The 14,541-nt window shown below is 37.6% G+C and overlaps 1 pseudogene; it reads left to right on the top strand.

Moving 5' to 3' along the window:
- The first annotated feature begins 9,830 nt into the window (after positions 1-9,830).
- On the top strand, positions 9,831-10,372 carry LOC141500452 (ubiquitin-conjugating enzyme E2 D3 pseudogene; annotated as a pseudogene).
- The last annotated feature ends 4,169 nt before the right edge of the window (positions 10,373-14,541 follow it).

Genomic DNA, 14,541 nt, shown 5'->3' with positions numbered 1-14,541 from the left:
AGGAAGAACTCTGCTCCACCAGAATGGGTGTGGAGTGGGGAGCAATGGCTGCAGAACCTGCAGTGAGAATCTGGAGAAAGCAGCCTGCACCCCCAGAGATGGTAAGGAAAGGCTGCAGAGATTTCTCTGCTGTCCCTTGGGGTAGGACCCTGCTGCTATCTTACATTCCAATCCAGGTTGCAGTTTGTCCTTTCATACTAAGTAGCCAAGCTGGATCCCTCCTTATAGCTCCAGGGCAGAGGGAAGTATAGGGACCATCTACATATCAAAACACAGGCAAGAGAGCATGACATCTTGGAGGAATAAAGGTCCCAGTGGGGTGTCCTAGAAAAAGAAAAAAAACCCAAACCCTTGGAAGTGTTATCTTAGCTTGAGGAAATGAGTAAACAACAGACAAAGAAGAATCTGACCATAAAGAATTACTTTAGTCCCATGGAAGATCAAAACACATACTCAGATGATGACAAAATTGAAGCTTCCATATCCAAAATTTGCAGGAGAAATAAAAAATGGGCTCAGTCTATTGGTGAGCTCAAAAAAGACTTTAAAAAGTAATTAAGGAAGATGGAGGAAAAATTTGGAGGAGAAATGACAGCGATGCAGAACATTCATAAAAACCAAATCAACAGCTTGGTGAAAGATAACCATAAAAATACTGAAGAAAATAATACGTTAAAAACCAGTATAGGCCTAATGGAAAAAGCAAAGCAAAAGGCAAATGAGAAGAAGAATGCCTTAAAAAGCAGAATTGACCAGCTGGAAAAGGAGATAAAAAACTCTCTGAAGAAAATAACTCCTTCAAATGCAGAATGAAACAAAAGGAAGCTGATGACTTTTGCAAGAAATCAGGAAGAAATAAAACTCTTCCAAAAAAGTCAAAAATTAGAAGAAAATGTGAATTATCTTACTGGAAAAATAACTGACCTCAAAAACAGATGTGGGAGAAATAATTTTAAAATTATTGGTCTATCTGAAAGCCATGATCAGAAGAGCCTAGACTTCATTTTTCAAGAAATAGTACAGCAAAATTGCCCTTAGATCCTAAAAGCAGAAGGTAAAAGACAAATCAAGAGAATTCATTGGTCACCTCCTGAAAGAGATCCCAAAAGAAAAACTTCCAGGAATATTATAGCCAAATTCCAAAACTCCCAAATCAAAGAGAAAATTCTAAAAGCTGCCAGAAACAAACAATTAAACTACCGAGGCTCCACAGTCAGGATTACACAGGATCTGTCAGCATCTACATTAAGGGCTCATAAGGATTGGAATATAATATTCTGGAAGGCAAAAGATCTTGATTTACAGCTGAGAATCAACTACCCGGCAAAACTAAACATCCTCTTTCAGGGGGAAAAGATGAACTTTTTTTTTTTTTTAGGTTTTTGCGAGGCAAATGGGGTTAAGTGGCTTGCCCAAGGCCACACAGCTAGGTAATTATTAAGTGTCTGAGACTGGATTTGAACCCAGGTACTCCTGACTCCAAGGCCGGTGCTTTATCCACTATGCCGCCTAGCCGCCCCTAAAGATGAACTTTCAATGAAACAAGGGACTTTCAAACTTTCCTGTTGAAACAACCAGAGCTTAACAGCACGTTTTATCTCCAAGTACAGGACTCTGGTGAACCACAGAGGGAGTGGAAGTGAGTGACTAACTATGAGGAATTTAATGATATTGAACTGTTTGTATTCCTGCATGGAAAGAAGATATTGATAACTCATATGAACTTTCTCATTTATAAGAACTGTCAGAAGGAACATATATAGACAAGAAATAGGAAGGAGCGGAATATAATGGTATAATATAGTAAAAAGATGGAGTAAATGGGTGGTAAAGGAAAGTAATGGGAGGAAGGAAAAGGAGAAGAAGAAGGGGTAAGACATTTCACATAAGAATCAAGAAAAAGCTTTTTCAATGGAGTGGAAAGGGGGAAGGCAAGGGAGAATGAGTGAGCTTTCATTCTCAGCAGAAATGGCTCAGAGAGGAAATAACATACACATTTAATAGGGTGAGGAAATCTATCTTACCCTAGAGAAAAATAAGAGGAAAGGGATGAGATAAGGGGGAATGGGGGGAGGGAAGGGGGGAATAGGGATAGGAGAGAGGGAAGATTAAGGTAGAGTTTACTCAGATAAAACACACTTTTGCCCAGGGCCAGGATGAAAGGAGAGAGAGAATATAATAAAAGGGGGGGGTGGAATAGAGTGGAGGGAAATACAGTTAATAATAGCAACTATGGGAAAAATATTGAAGCAACTTCTGTGGTTAGCTTATGATAAAGAAAGCAACTCACCCCATAGACAGAACCATTGATACCTGAACACAGATTGAAGTACATTTTTTTTCTCTCTCTATTCTTGAGGTTTCTCATCTCCTTGGGAGTGGGGGGTTTATGTTTACTCTTATAATACATTACTTTATTTCAATGTATAGCATGGAACAATGTAAAGCCTATCAGATAACCTTCTGTGGGGGGAATTGTAAAATTCAAAACCTTACAAAAATGATAGGTAGATATTCCTATTGTATATAATTGGAAAAGAAATAAAATGTTAACAAATTTTTTAAAAGTTTAAAAGAAAAAAAAGAAGAATGGGAAATTTTTAGGCTAATTACAGTTTCAAGGTCTAGTTTAAGGAAAGTAATGTGAGTTAGATAAGTACACCAGCAAAAGTGAAATACGGGAATAATTGGGAAAAATATTTATTTTGGTTAAGGATGTTTGAGTAATAAGAGCAAATGTTAAAATTATTTTATTTTAAACCAGATGCTGGTTACTCTTAGAACAAAGATGACTGTTGAATGTATGTGTTACAAGCTTGAGTCAATGTGATCATTCTCACTGGGAGTTTGCTCGTGTAGTAAAATACTAATGAAAGTTTATTGTGTTAAAGGGAAGTATGTGTGTCAATATGGCAATAAGGCAAAATGTAAATTGCAGTAAGCTCCAGAATCTCATTGTTTTGTAATTGAAACATGTGTTTTGATTTGAATAATTTGTTAAACAGTTAAATAGTTTTCCTCAAATAGTCACCAGAGCTGGACAAGACTTTTTGTAACAGATTCGGAAGATGCTGAAGGACAATGTATGCCTTCAACAGAGAAGAAGAGAAGAGAGGAGAGATACTGGATCAGTTCATCTCCACCATCTCTTGCCTATGTGTACATTGTTTATCTGTAACTTCCCCTTGACTCTGTAAGTATGACACCCCTACTTATGTCCTTCTCCTTATGGAAAGGAGAAGGGGAGGTAGGGTGAAAATGTTCTCCATTAAGAGAGAAAGAGGGAGCTTATTGGGTGTCATGATTATATCATATGAGCTTAGGGAACATCCTATCTCTGATTTAGACAATGGGGTATTAGTAAAGGTGGGAGGAGAATCTAGCTAACAGAAATCAATGCCCAATCTTTTGGTGTGGCTAATTGCTGAACTTGTAATAGTTCATAGCAGTTTGAGAATTGGCCTTGGGTGGCAGTACCCCTGGGTCTGGCCTAGATTCCCAGCTCCTGGTCATAGGTGCACTGTGGCACAGGATCCTGATCCAGAGAGAAACACCAGTGGCATATGACTGAGTCAGTTAAGAGTGACTATTGTTTATAACTGACTGGCCAGGATACTTTCTTGGGGAGAAGCAAATGTCTGGACGTGTCCAGAACCAGGGTACATATATCCTGGACTGAACAACTTAAGAGATAGGCTGTCTCAGACTCATGTGAGATTAATGATTATACCTGGATCCCTTGTAAAGATACACAAACTGGGGCATTTGTTACAGGAAACTGTTATTATGAGTTAGTATAGACTTGCAAGGAAAGTGTTGGAATGACCTTTTGCAGGAAAAGTAATTTAAATAACATGACTAGGTACATTAGTTCTTCTTGGGGTTGGTCCAGTGGCACAGAATATTTTGATCAACTTTGGAGCCAGGGACACTTTTCTAAAGACATTGGTATAAAAACTTGCCAGTGGAAGGAGATATAGAAACTTGGGAAATGTACCTATTATCATGATGATTACATGGATTTAAGAGGGTCCCTTTGAAGTAAGGAGGAATAGTATTATCCATTTGTTGAAACTATTTTCCTGTAAGACCAACTAGCACTAGAGGGACATTATTGGATTTGTAGGACTACTGCCTACACCCAGTTGTCCAAAGAGTTGGTCAGGGAGTTGCTTTATAGGGTTGATCAAGGAGTTGTTATGTAGACTTAAGGGCCTACTACCTAGGCACAGAATGGGAGTTGAGGCTATAGAACCTCAATTTATATCCTGATTAGATTCTAAGTTGTAATGGAAAAATTACCAATTAGACAGCTAGGGCCTCTACTTGCTGGCTGACCAAGTCATGCTAACAAAAGAGACAGTCATTCAACATAGATTGCTATTGGACTACCTGTTGGCTGAAGAAGGAGGAGTCTGTGGTAAACTGAATTTATCAAGTTGTTGTCTAAAGATAACCAGGGATATCAGAAAATTGGCACATGCTCCAATCCAAACCTGGACAAGCTCCTTTAGTACCTCTTGGATGAATGGGTTTACTGGTTCATGATGGAAACAGTTGCTGGGTATCTGACTATTGACCCTAAATGGGATAATCCTATTGCCTGTGTAATTCTCCTGTGTATAATCCAGTTTATAATTTGAATAGTACAAAATTCTATCAGCAAATTAGGACTGGTATACAGTTCTAATAATGAAGAGGTAAAAATATTGATAGAAAAAGTCAGTAGTGCTATTGAGGATGGGGATTATGAATTAATTTGAGAAAAACACTGCTGATAAAGTGTGAAGACCAAGTTGTTATTACAAAGAAAAGGGGGGGGGAGTTGTGAGGAATGAAGGGCTTTGTTGATCTTCACAGGGTGCAGAGGGGGGTCCCTTTGAAATCCATTACCAAAGGAGAATCGCCCCAGCCAGTCACAAAACTGGGAGAGTTTTCCTAATCCCATTCCAGAGATGATAACTAGATTAGAAGAAATTAGTCTTTAAGTGGTCAAGAGAAACCTAGAATCTTGACCTTCTCCTTTACACATGCCCAAGAAGATCTAGCTGTTCTTGTTCATTAGTATAATTGGAAGGGTGGAGAAATGTATAGGAACCCTTGTATCAATTAGATTTGTGACCCCAGCCTATGGTTGGCATGAAAGGGCAGTAACAAAGTCTTTCAAAGTGCATAAAAGAGCCTGTATGGTGTGCCATTTTGTTAAGATATCTTTTTTAATCACTCTGTTTTGTTAAGATATCATTTTAATCACTCTGGACTAAGTATTCTTGAGCCTTTAATAACAAGCACCACCTCAGATTGGTTAATAGGAGAAAGGAAGTACAACTATCACATTGGTAAATGGGACAAAAAAGAAAATTATAAGTGTTGAAGGTGATGTGAGGAAAGAAGGACACTGTTGGTAGAGTTGTGAATTGAATCAACCATTTTGCAGAGCAATTTGAAATTATGCCCAAAGGGTTATAAAACCATGCATGACCTTTGATCCTGCAATAATGCTACTAGGTTTGCATCAAAATAGGATCATGAAAAAGGAAGAAGATGGGGGTGGCCAGGTGGCACAGTGAATGGAGCACCTGCTCTGGAGTCAGGAGTACCTGAGTTCAAATCAGACCTCAGACAATTAATAATTACCTAGCCGTGTGGCCTTGGGCAAGCCACTTAACCCCATTGCCTTGCAAAAACCTAAAAAAACCCTAAAAAGCAAGGAAAGAGAACCCCCATGTGCAAAAATATTTAAAGCAGTTCTTCTTGTGGTGGAAAAGAAATATAAACTGAAAAGAAATGTAAACTGGGGTGTGGCTGAACAAGTTATAGTACATGAATCTGTTGGAGTACTATTGTTCTTTAAGAAATCATGAAAAGGTGAATTTCAGAAAAAGCTGGAAAGAATTCCATGAACTGATACTGATTGAAGTGCATAGAAGCATGAAAATGTACACAGCCATAGCAACATTAAATGTTGATCAACTATGAGGCATAGCAATTCTGCCAATGCAGTGACCAAAGCTAATTCTAAAAGCATTGTGCTGGAAAATGCCATCCACATTCATAGAAAAAAACAAAGGAGTCTTAATTCAATTTAAAACATATGATATTCAATTTTCAATTTTTTTTCTTTTTTCTTTCTCATTTTTCCCTTTCTGATTCTTTTTTTCACACCATGACTATATAGAATTAAGCTTAATATGATTGTATATGTTCTCATTTAATTGGGGTGAAAGCTCTTGGATATGTATGGCCTAAAGCACAGAAAGACCAGTGTGCATGGTGGGATATGTGTGTGATTTTTGTAACAAATATTCAAATGAGAACTTTGAAGGCTGAAGTGCAGAATGGTTTAATGTGAACAGCAGCTGAACATGGGCCAGTCAGTCCTGAGGGATATATCAGGGCCTTTCTGAAGGAATGAGTGATAGTCTCCGTTGCCCTCAGGAAGTCTACCTGAGTGAAACAAAAGTCTCAGGTGGTTCCTAAGGAGGCTTAGAGAGCTTTTTAAACTGTAACTCCATAGAGCACTTGTTCTATATGACCTGAACCACACTAGTCCAACTATCACCTCAGGTACAGCCATGCCTATGACTCCTAAAGTAATCCAACAATTCTTTAGAAAACTCTCCATGCTGAATCAAGGGGAGCATTTCTACTTACTATTCTCTCTCCCAGTTGATGACCTCCTTAAAGTAGCCACCCTCTAGGATAGGATCAAGTGTAAAAAGACCATCTTCTTTTAATGCAAAAACAGACAAGAACAAGGAACACTACTTTTGACTGGAATTCAGGGAAGCCTGAAGGGATTTGCATGAGCTGATGATGAGCAAGATGAGCAGAACCAGAAAAACACTGTACACCCTAACAGCAACATGGGGGTGATGATCAACCTTGATGGACTCGCTCATCCCATCAGTGCAAAAATCAGGGACAATTTGGGGCTGTCTGCAATGCAGAATACCATCTGTATCAAGAGAAACAACTGTGGAGTACCTTGAATTTAGAAAAACAAAGAACTGGTATTTTATTGTCTGATCTTGTTATCTCTTATATTTTATGTTTCTTCCTTAAGGATATGATTTCTCTCTCATCACATTCAGCTTAGATCAAAGTATACCATGGAAATAATGTAAAAAGTAGCAGTCTGTCTTTTGTGTGTGGGGGAGGGGGAAGGGAAGCAAGATTAGGGGAAAAATTGTCAAACAAAATAAATAAATAACTTTAAAACATTTTAAATTAAAAAAAAAAGTTAAGGGATTTGTATAGTCAGTACAAAGAAAAAAAAGCTTCCCCTTCCTACACTGGGCCTCCATCTCGCAGTTTCCACCAAGGCGTCCACCTTCCACCAACCAAAGCTGAGCTCAGTTGTTGCTCCCCACTCCCAGCCCTAATGGACTCCGATGACATCAGGCCTAGGCCCCTCCCCTGAAAAAAAGTGAGTGGGCAGGGCCTCCCGGTTGCTAGAAGGCTCAAAGTCACAGAGCCCATACTCTCTTTTCCAGGTCTCTCTCTGGGAGGAGATTAGATCCGTGCTATAGTGATGTCATAATACCCACCCCTCTCACCCCCTTATTCAGTGTTTGTCTTCTGTGCCTCTGCCAGAGGATGTGCCTGACTGGGGAGCGGCTGTCCGTTGGAGGACCCCTCTCCACTTCCTTGCCCTCCACTTCACACCTCCTCTTTGTGCCCTCTTGTTCTCCTCTTTTCTAGATTGACTATTCTGAGGACCCTGCATGTGCCTAAGGAGCCGCGAGGGAGGTAAGTGCCCCCCTCCTCTGCTCTTGCCTCAGCCTTCCTCTATTTTCTCTTTAGTTTACCTTTCTCCCCTCACCCTCCCTAAGCGTTTTCGTGTAAACCACCTCCAGTTCCCTCCCCAATTGTTTTTTCTTTGCGCTCAAGAGAATGTGTATAAGGGTGGGTGGAAGGTATTAATATTTTTGTTTTTGCATGGGTTGTAAATATAGGTCCGATCATCCGTGTGTGTGTGTGTGTGTGTGTGTGTGTGTGTGTGTGTGTGTGTGTGTGTGTGTGTGTATGAGTGTGTTGGGGTGAACCTGGGTGTCACTAGTCCTCCAGGCTTGTTGCTGCCCGAGGTTTCCCGCCTTCCCAGATTTTTTTCTGGGGGTTTAGGCTTTGGGAGATGAGGAGCTTGGGTGGGATGGAGTTTGTGGAAACCCCCAGAGACCAGCCTTTGGGGACACTACATCCCTCCCCTCCTCACATGTGTAATTCCATCCTACTTTCCTCCAGCCTTAGCTTGGTTTTAGGGCTGGGGAGAGAGGAGACAGTCTAGGAACTTTTCCCCTCTCCTTCTCTATAGCTCCTTTTTTTTAAACGGATGTTTTGATGGGTCTTATTGTGAATCAGAAAGAGGGCACTGTCCCTTAACTTGCAGCTCTCTATGATTTACAAACTGAAAGATCAGGGTCGATTTCATGGGAACTTCTCTTATCCTGAGAGATTTGGATTTTGTAATAGAGCTTTTTTTTGTGTGATTTTGTAATTTTGTAATAGAGCTACTGATGGCTTGCATTTCTTCCCTTGAAAGTTTCCTTTTCCTTTGACCTGTAGATGAATTACTCAGTTTTGGAAAATGGAAGCATTTCCTTCTCTATCTCCCATATGAAATAGCTCTTAGAGAAAGTTAGTGTACAGATGGTTTTCCTCATTTAACTGTTGCCCTTCTTATTTTAACTGTATTTGATCTCTTTATGCAAAAATATTTCAACTTTACAACTCACTTATATTTGTTGTGTCATAACCTCTTTCCCTAACCATAGATGTAATTTCCTCCTTGCCCATTCTTGGCCAAACCTCCTTGGCATCCCCTCTTAAAGTTTTTTTGACTAGCTAAAAGAGATCATTTTTTCTTTCATTTCTTTCTTTCTTAGGCTTAATCACTGAATGGGGATTAGCTCAGTCCAAATGAGACTGGTAAAGGACCTTAGCTTAAAATGGCCAAGGTCTCCCTCTAAAATTAGTGGCTACAAAGAATGAATTCTGACAATTTTAACTTGCTTGGTTTTAAACTACAGGATATCACTAAAAATTGTATTCAACATCTCCATTACATAAATTTACACAAGAGATGTCTTTCATGAAGCATTTTGATTCAGTAATATATTAATGTATATATCACTCTACAGTATATCCAAACATAGTAAATACACTTTGATCCATACATTTACAGTAATGAGGATGCTGACAAGTCTACCTGATCCTATCTTGTTTAACAGAAGTTACAAAGCAACTCATGTTTACAAATAGAATCCTAAAGTCCTGGTTTATTCTTTGAGATCCCTAGAGATCCCCTCACAATCCTAGGCATTCTTTTTAGGAATAGACTGCTATTTTATTAAAAATTGATGGAAAATAATCCATCATATCAGATTTTTAAAAATTTTAATTTTATTATAACACCTGCAAGTAAGTTTATCCCACTAAACAAGAAAAACTTTCAAAATACATTTTTGCTACTAGGACCACAAATTGTTAAATCTGAATCAGAAAACAAAATGAATCCAGTTCATTTTAAAATCCATTATAGTTTTTCATTATGCTCCATCTAAAGCTGGATATTTTTTTTTCTTGCAGTGATTACTAAACAACTGCTCGAGAAATAAGAAGGGGCATGGGGACTCCACTGCTGCCTTCACTAGCTTCCCCTGCCCTGCTTCCTGTTCTGGAGGCTTCTCTCTACCTCCAGCTTGTTCTCCTCCCTCCCCAGCTCATGACTGGCCTCTGGCCCCTTCCTCTCTACCCGACCTCCAATCCAGTTAGTGCCTGTGTCAGGTGCAGCTGGGGTAAGAAGAGAGATACTAGCCACCCAACTCCTCCCAGCCACCTGGGATTATCTTAGTGTTTGCCAGACCCTTCCAGCCACCAAAAGAGTGCCAAGTCCCTCTGAAAGAAGCATACAGCATGGTGCTGAAACGAATTAATAAAGAATTTAATGACTTGGCCGGTGACCCTCCAGAGCAGTGTTCTGCAGGTCCAGTTGGGGATCACATGTTTCACTGGCAAGCCACCATTATGGGACCTAATGACAGCCCATATCAAGGAGGGGTATTCTTTTTGACAATTCATTTTTTTCCTGGAGACTACCCCTTCAAACCACCCAAGGTGGCATTTAAAACAAAAATTTATTATCCCAACATTAACAGCGATGGCAGCATTTGTCTCGATATCCTCAGATCCGAGTGGTCTCCTGCTTTAACTATTTCTAGAGTTCTTCTGTCTATTTATTCACTGCTATGTGATCCAAATCCAGAAGAACACTTAGTGCCAGAGATTGCACGGATCTATAAAACAGACAGAAACTTGTACAACAAGATATGTCAAGAATGGACTCAAAAGTATGCCATGTGATGCTACCCAAAGTCAGAATAACCTGCATTGTAGCTGGAATAAACTTTATTTTTTTACTGGAATAAACTTTAAATCACTGTTGCTATTTTGTTTTTCTTATTTGACTGCTTCCCATCAGATCTCATCTTTTTAAGTTTTATTTATTGTTTACCTCCCTCCATTCATGCACATGCTCATCTGAGAAGACTTAAGTTTTTCCAGCTTTGGACAATAATTGCTTTTACAAATTATGTAGTAGTTAGAAGAGATCAATTTCCCAAGATTCAGAATTTTTTTAAAAGGAATATGTGTATTTTATGACCAATGTCTTCCCTCTAACTTGGTTACGAGTCTAAGACCTGCTAAGACCTAAGATCTGCTCTAACAGATGCTTGAAGATACCATTTTGGGGGGGGGGGAGATGAATGAGCAATTGTCATATCAAAAGTAGCAACATCCATCTAGTTTAAACCTTCCATTGTTAGAGATTTGAGGTTTCATGATATACTTTATGCTCAGAACTGATGCAGTTGGACAACAGATACTGAATTTATAGCATCAAGAAAACAGATAGCGTGATGTATATGTGCACTCAAGTAAAGTAATGAACTGTTCTTTTTCTGTAGAGAATGGAAATTGGAAGTTAAATAACCCAGTATTCCAAAATAGGGTCTTAATTTTTTTTTGTAATTTTCATTTAAATTTTGTTAGGAGGCTTTGAGCTATTCATTTTTCTATGCTACAAAACACTGTTTTAATATAGCACTGAATAAATGATGCAAGTCATCAATGGACGAGTTTTAAACTAACAGCTTTGCTAGTAATTATTCTTCACTAAAGTTGCATAAACAAAAAAAAATGGGCATAAGAACATGCTAAAGCCAAAAGTAAATTTCAGAAAATTAGTAATGGACACCAATGAATCTCAGCAGTTTCTTAGATCTTTTAATTATCCTAATGAAATTGTTTAACAATAAAACATCCATAATTGGCCTAAGGATATGTTCATATCATAAAACCATAAAATATGGTATCCAAAAAAATGACAGGAAGCATTTCTGATTTTTGGCTTAAAAAATTAAGTAGTCCCATACTAGGGCTTGCTACAACAAAGTACTTTTTAAATTCATTTAACCCATACATACTATCCTCCCCCAAATGCCAATATTAAAGTAAAACATGATATCTATCTATCCACCTACCTACTTATCTATATCTATCTATGTCTCTGTCTCTCTGTCTTTCTCTCTCTGTCTGTCTCTCTCTCTCTCTCTCCTTACCTATGTATAACATATATATATATATATATATATATATATGTTTGTCTTAATTGTGGTTTCTTAAGGAAAATATGCCTTCAGTTGCCATATTAAAACTGCTTCAGGTGACTCATAAGTTGTGAACGGTGTCTTTAATATTGTGAGGTAGTTTTAAAAATCTGGGAGAACAGTTCCTAATTGCATCTGTGGATATTCCATCAAGTGAATAAGATATTGTCTGTGCTGTTGCTCCAGCAAAGCACCACAAAGCAAGGTTATAAGCATTTTCAGAACTAAGAGATTAGAGTTGTCTAATGAAGGTCCTCCAAGCAATGGAGGAGCATGAGAGAATCCAATGATCCTTAACCAAAAGTAAAAAATGAAACCCCTGCATAAGGAGTCATTCCTGCAATAGTAGCTATCAGTCCTCTGTAAAATATACAAAACATTCTTTGAATAAATTGTTTTGAATGCATGAACATTCCTGTGTACATATGTTCTCCTTTCCTTTCCAGGTGAACTCTAACCATTTCAAGTGTGTAAGTATAGGTGAGTGCTGTCATATCTGCTTGGAGCCAGTCATTATCTGGTATCAATGTACAGAAATTCCAAGTTTTGTGGTAATTCACTTTTCTAGGACATAAACTGAATTGCACCATATGGATAGATGCTTTAATTTTTTTAAATTATTTTTATTTGAAGGGAATGGGGTTAAATGATATGCCCAAGATCACAGAACTAATTAAGTATTAAGTGTCTAAGGTCAAATTTTAATTCAGGTCCTCTTGGGCCAGTGCTCTATCCATTTTGCAACCTGGTTGCTCTCATATGGAAAGATTCTGATCATCATTGTTCCATTTCCTTTATACAAACCAAGATAACCTACATTCATGGGAACAGAAAACTATATAGAAAACACCCTTAAATGTTTGTAATGCTGATTATGTGCCCTTAATATCTTCTCTCCATCCAAAGATGTGAAGGTGGTTTTGACACAACATCCTGGCATACATCCTACCACATCAGAACACAGTCAGTAGAAGTTCCTATGAGCTGACACCATTGGTGGTGGGCTGGAGTTCTACATCCTGCTCCTCCAACCCCAGGGGCTGACACCATCTCTGCCACGGGGCTGCTTGGATTGGAGTGGGGGGTGCAATCAGAGACCTGCAGTCTCCAGTGTCCAGTTCATGACAGAAGATTATGAGTTCAGGACGACAATACCTTAGAGGTCACCCCAGATGGGATAGTGCCCACACATATCATTTCTAACTCCATGGTAGAACTACTCCATGACATTTATGTTTCACGACTTGCTTAGCCATTGCACAGTGGATGAACATCTACTTTGTTTCCAATTCAATTCATAGTTGTCCCAAAATGTGCTGTTAAAAATATGCTGGTGTATATGGTATCTTTTTTCTATTGATGGCTCCCTTGAAGTATAATGCAATCTTTGTTTTAAAAGTTTAAAAATTATGTTATTTCTTTGCATAATTCCAAATTATTTCTCAAAATGTATTTGTCATTTCATATTTCTACTGAAAATATTTTAGTTTGTATCTATTTCCACACCTTGTTTAGGTATCAAAGTCATATTTGTGCCATAAAAACAATTTGATAAGGTTATTTTTTCAAATAGTTTATATGCCACTGGGATGAAATATTTTTAAATGTTTGGTAGAATTCATTTTCAAATCCATTATGTCCTAGGGATTTTTTTTCTGGAAACTCATTCATGCCTTATTCAATTTCTTTTTTTAAAAGATAGAGTTAAGTCTTCTATGTCATCCACTTTTAACAAGGGCAGTTTATACATTGTAAGTATTAATTCATCCATCTTTCCTGTCATTTTCTTGAGCACAGTAACTCCTATTCATTGCCTTAATTTCATCTTCATTGGCTATTTATTCACCATTTCATTTTTTGAGACTACTAATTTGTTTTCCTTCTTTTTGTCAATCAAATTATTTTAAGGTATACATATATTGTTAATAATTTCATAAACCAATATCTACTTTTGTTAGCTTGACTTAATTTTTTAATCTCATCTTTGATTTCAGGATTTCCATTTTGATGTTTAATTGAAGATTTTTCATTTGTTATTTTTCTACTTTACAAAATTCCATAACCAAATACTAGTTCTGCTCTTTCTATATTTTATTGATGAAAATATATAAAGACAGAAAGAGCAGAACTAGTATTTGGTTATGGAATTTTGTTCTGGTTGCATTTCAAATATTTTGGTATTTTACCTCACTGTCGTAACTCTAATGAAATTATTACTTCATTCTCTGATTTATTCTTTATAGATTATTTAATTAACAATTAATATTTAATCTGTGTTTCCACAATTTAGTACTTCATATTGCATTGTGATCTGTGAAAGATCTGTAAGTCTGCATTTACTATTTCTCATTTTCTCCATTTGGTTTTGAGTCTTTTATGCCCTAATAGATTTTCATTTTGCCATGTTGAGCTGAGAAAAGTTATATTCCATTCAACTTCCATTCAGTTTTTCTCCTGGAGTCTATCATATCTAACTTAAAAAATATTATTTTCATCTCCTTGACTTTTTATTTATTTTATGCATAGATTTATCTAATTTTGAAAACGTTGAAGTCACCCAATAGTATAGTTTGACTATAACTTCTTTTTGCCTATAAGTTCTTGTAACTTGGTTATCTTTTCCTTTAAGAAGTTGAATGCTCTACCATTTGATGCATATTTAGTTAGTATTGATATTGCATTATTGTCTATCTTTTAAGATGATATGATTTCCCTGCTTGTTTCATTGAATTAGGTTTGTTTCAAATTTTGCTTTGTTTGAGATCATGATTGCTACCCTTGTATTTTATACTTCATTTAAAGTCCAAATGTGTGTGGTCAGGACTAGGGCAGGGATGGAAAGAAAAGAATTGTCTGACACTTCCTGCCTTTT

This window comes from Macrotis lagotis, chromosome X (assembly GCF_037893015.1).
Source record: "Macrotis lagotis isolate mMagLag1 chromosome X, bilby.v1.9.chrom.fasta, whole genome shotgun sequence".
NCBI lineage: Eukaryota > Metazoa > Chordata > Mammalia > Peramelemorphia > Peramelidae > Macrotis > Macrotis lagotis.
This window is presented reverse-complemented; position numbering and strand designations above follow the sequence as displayed.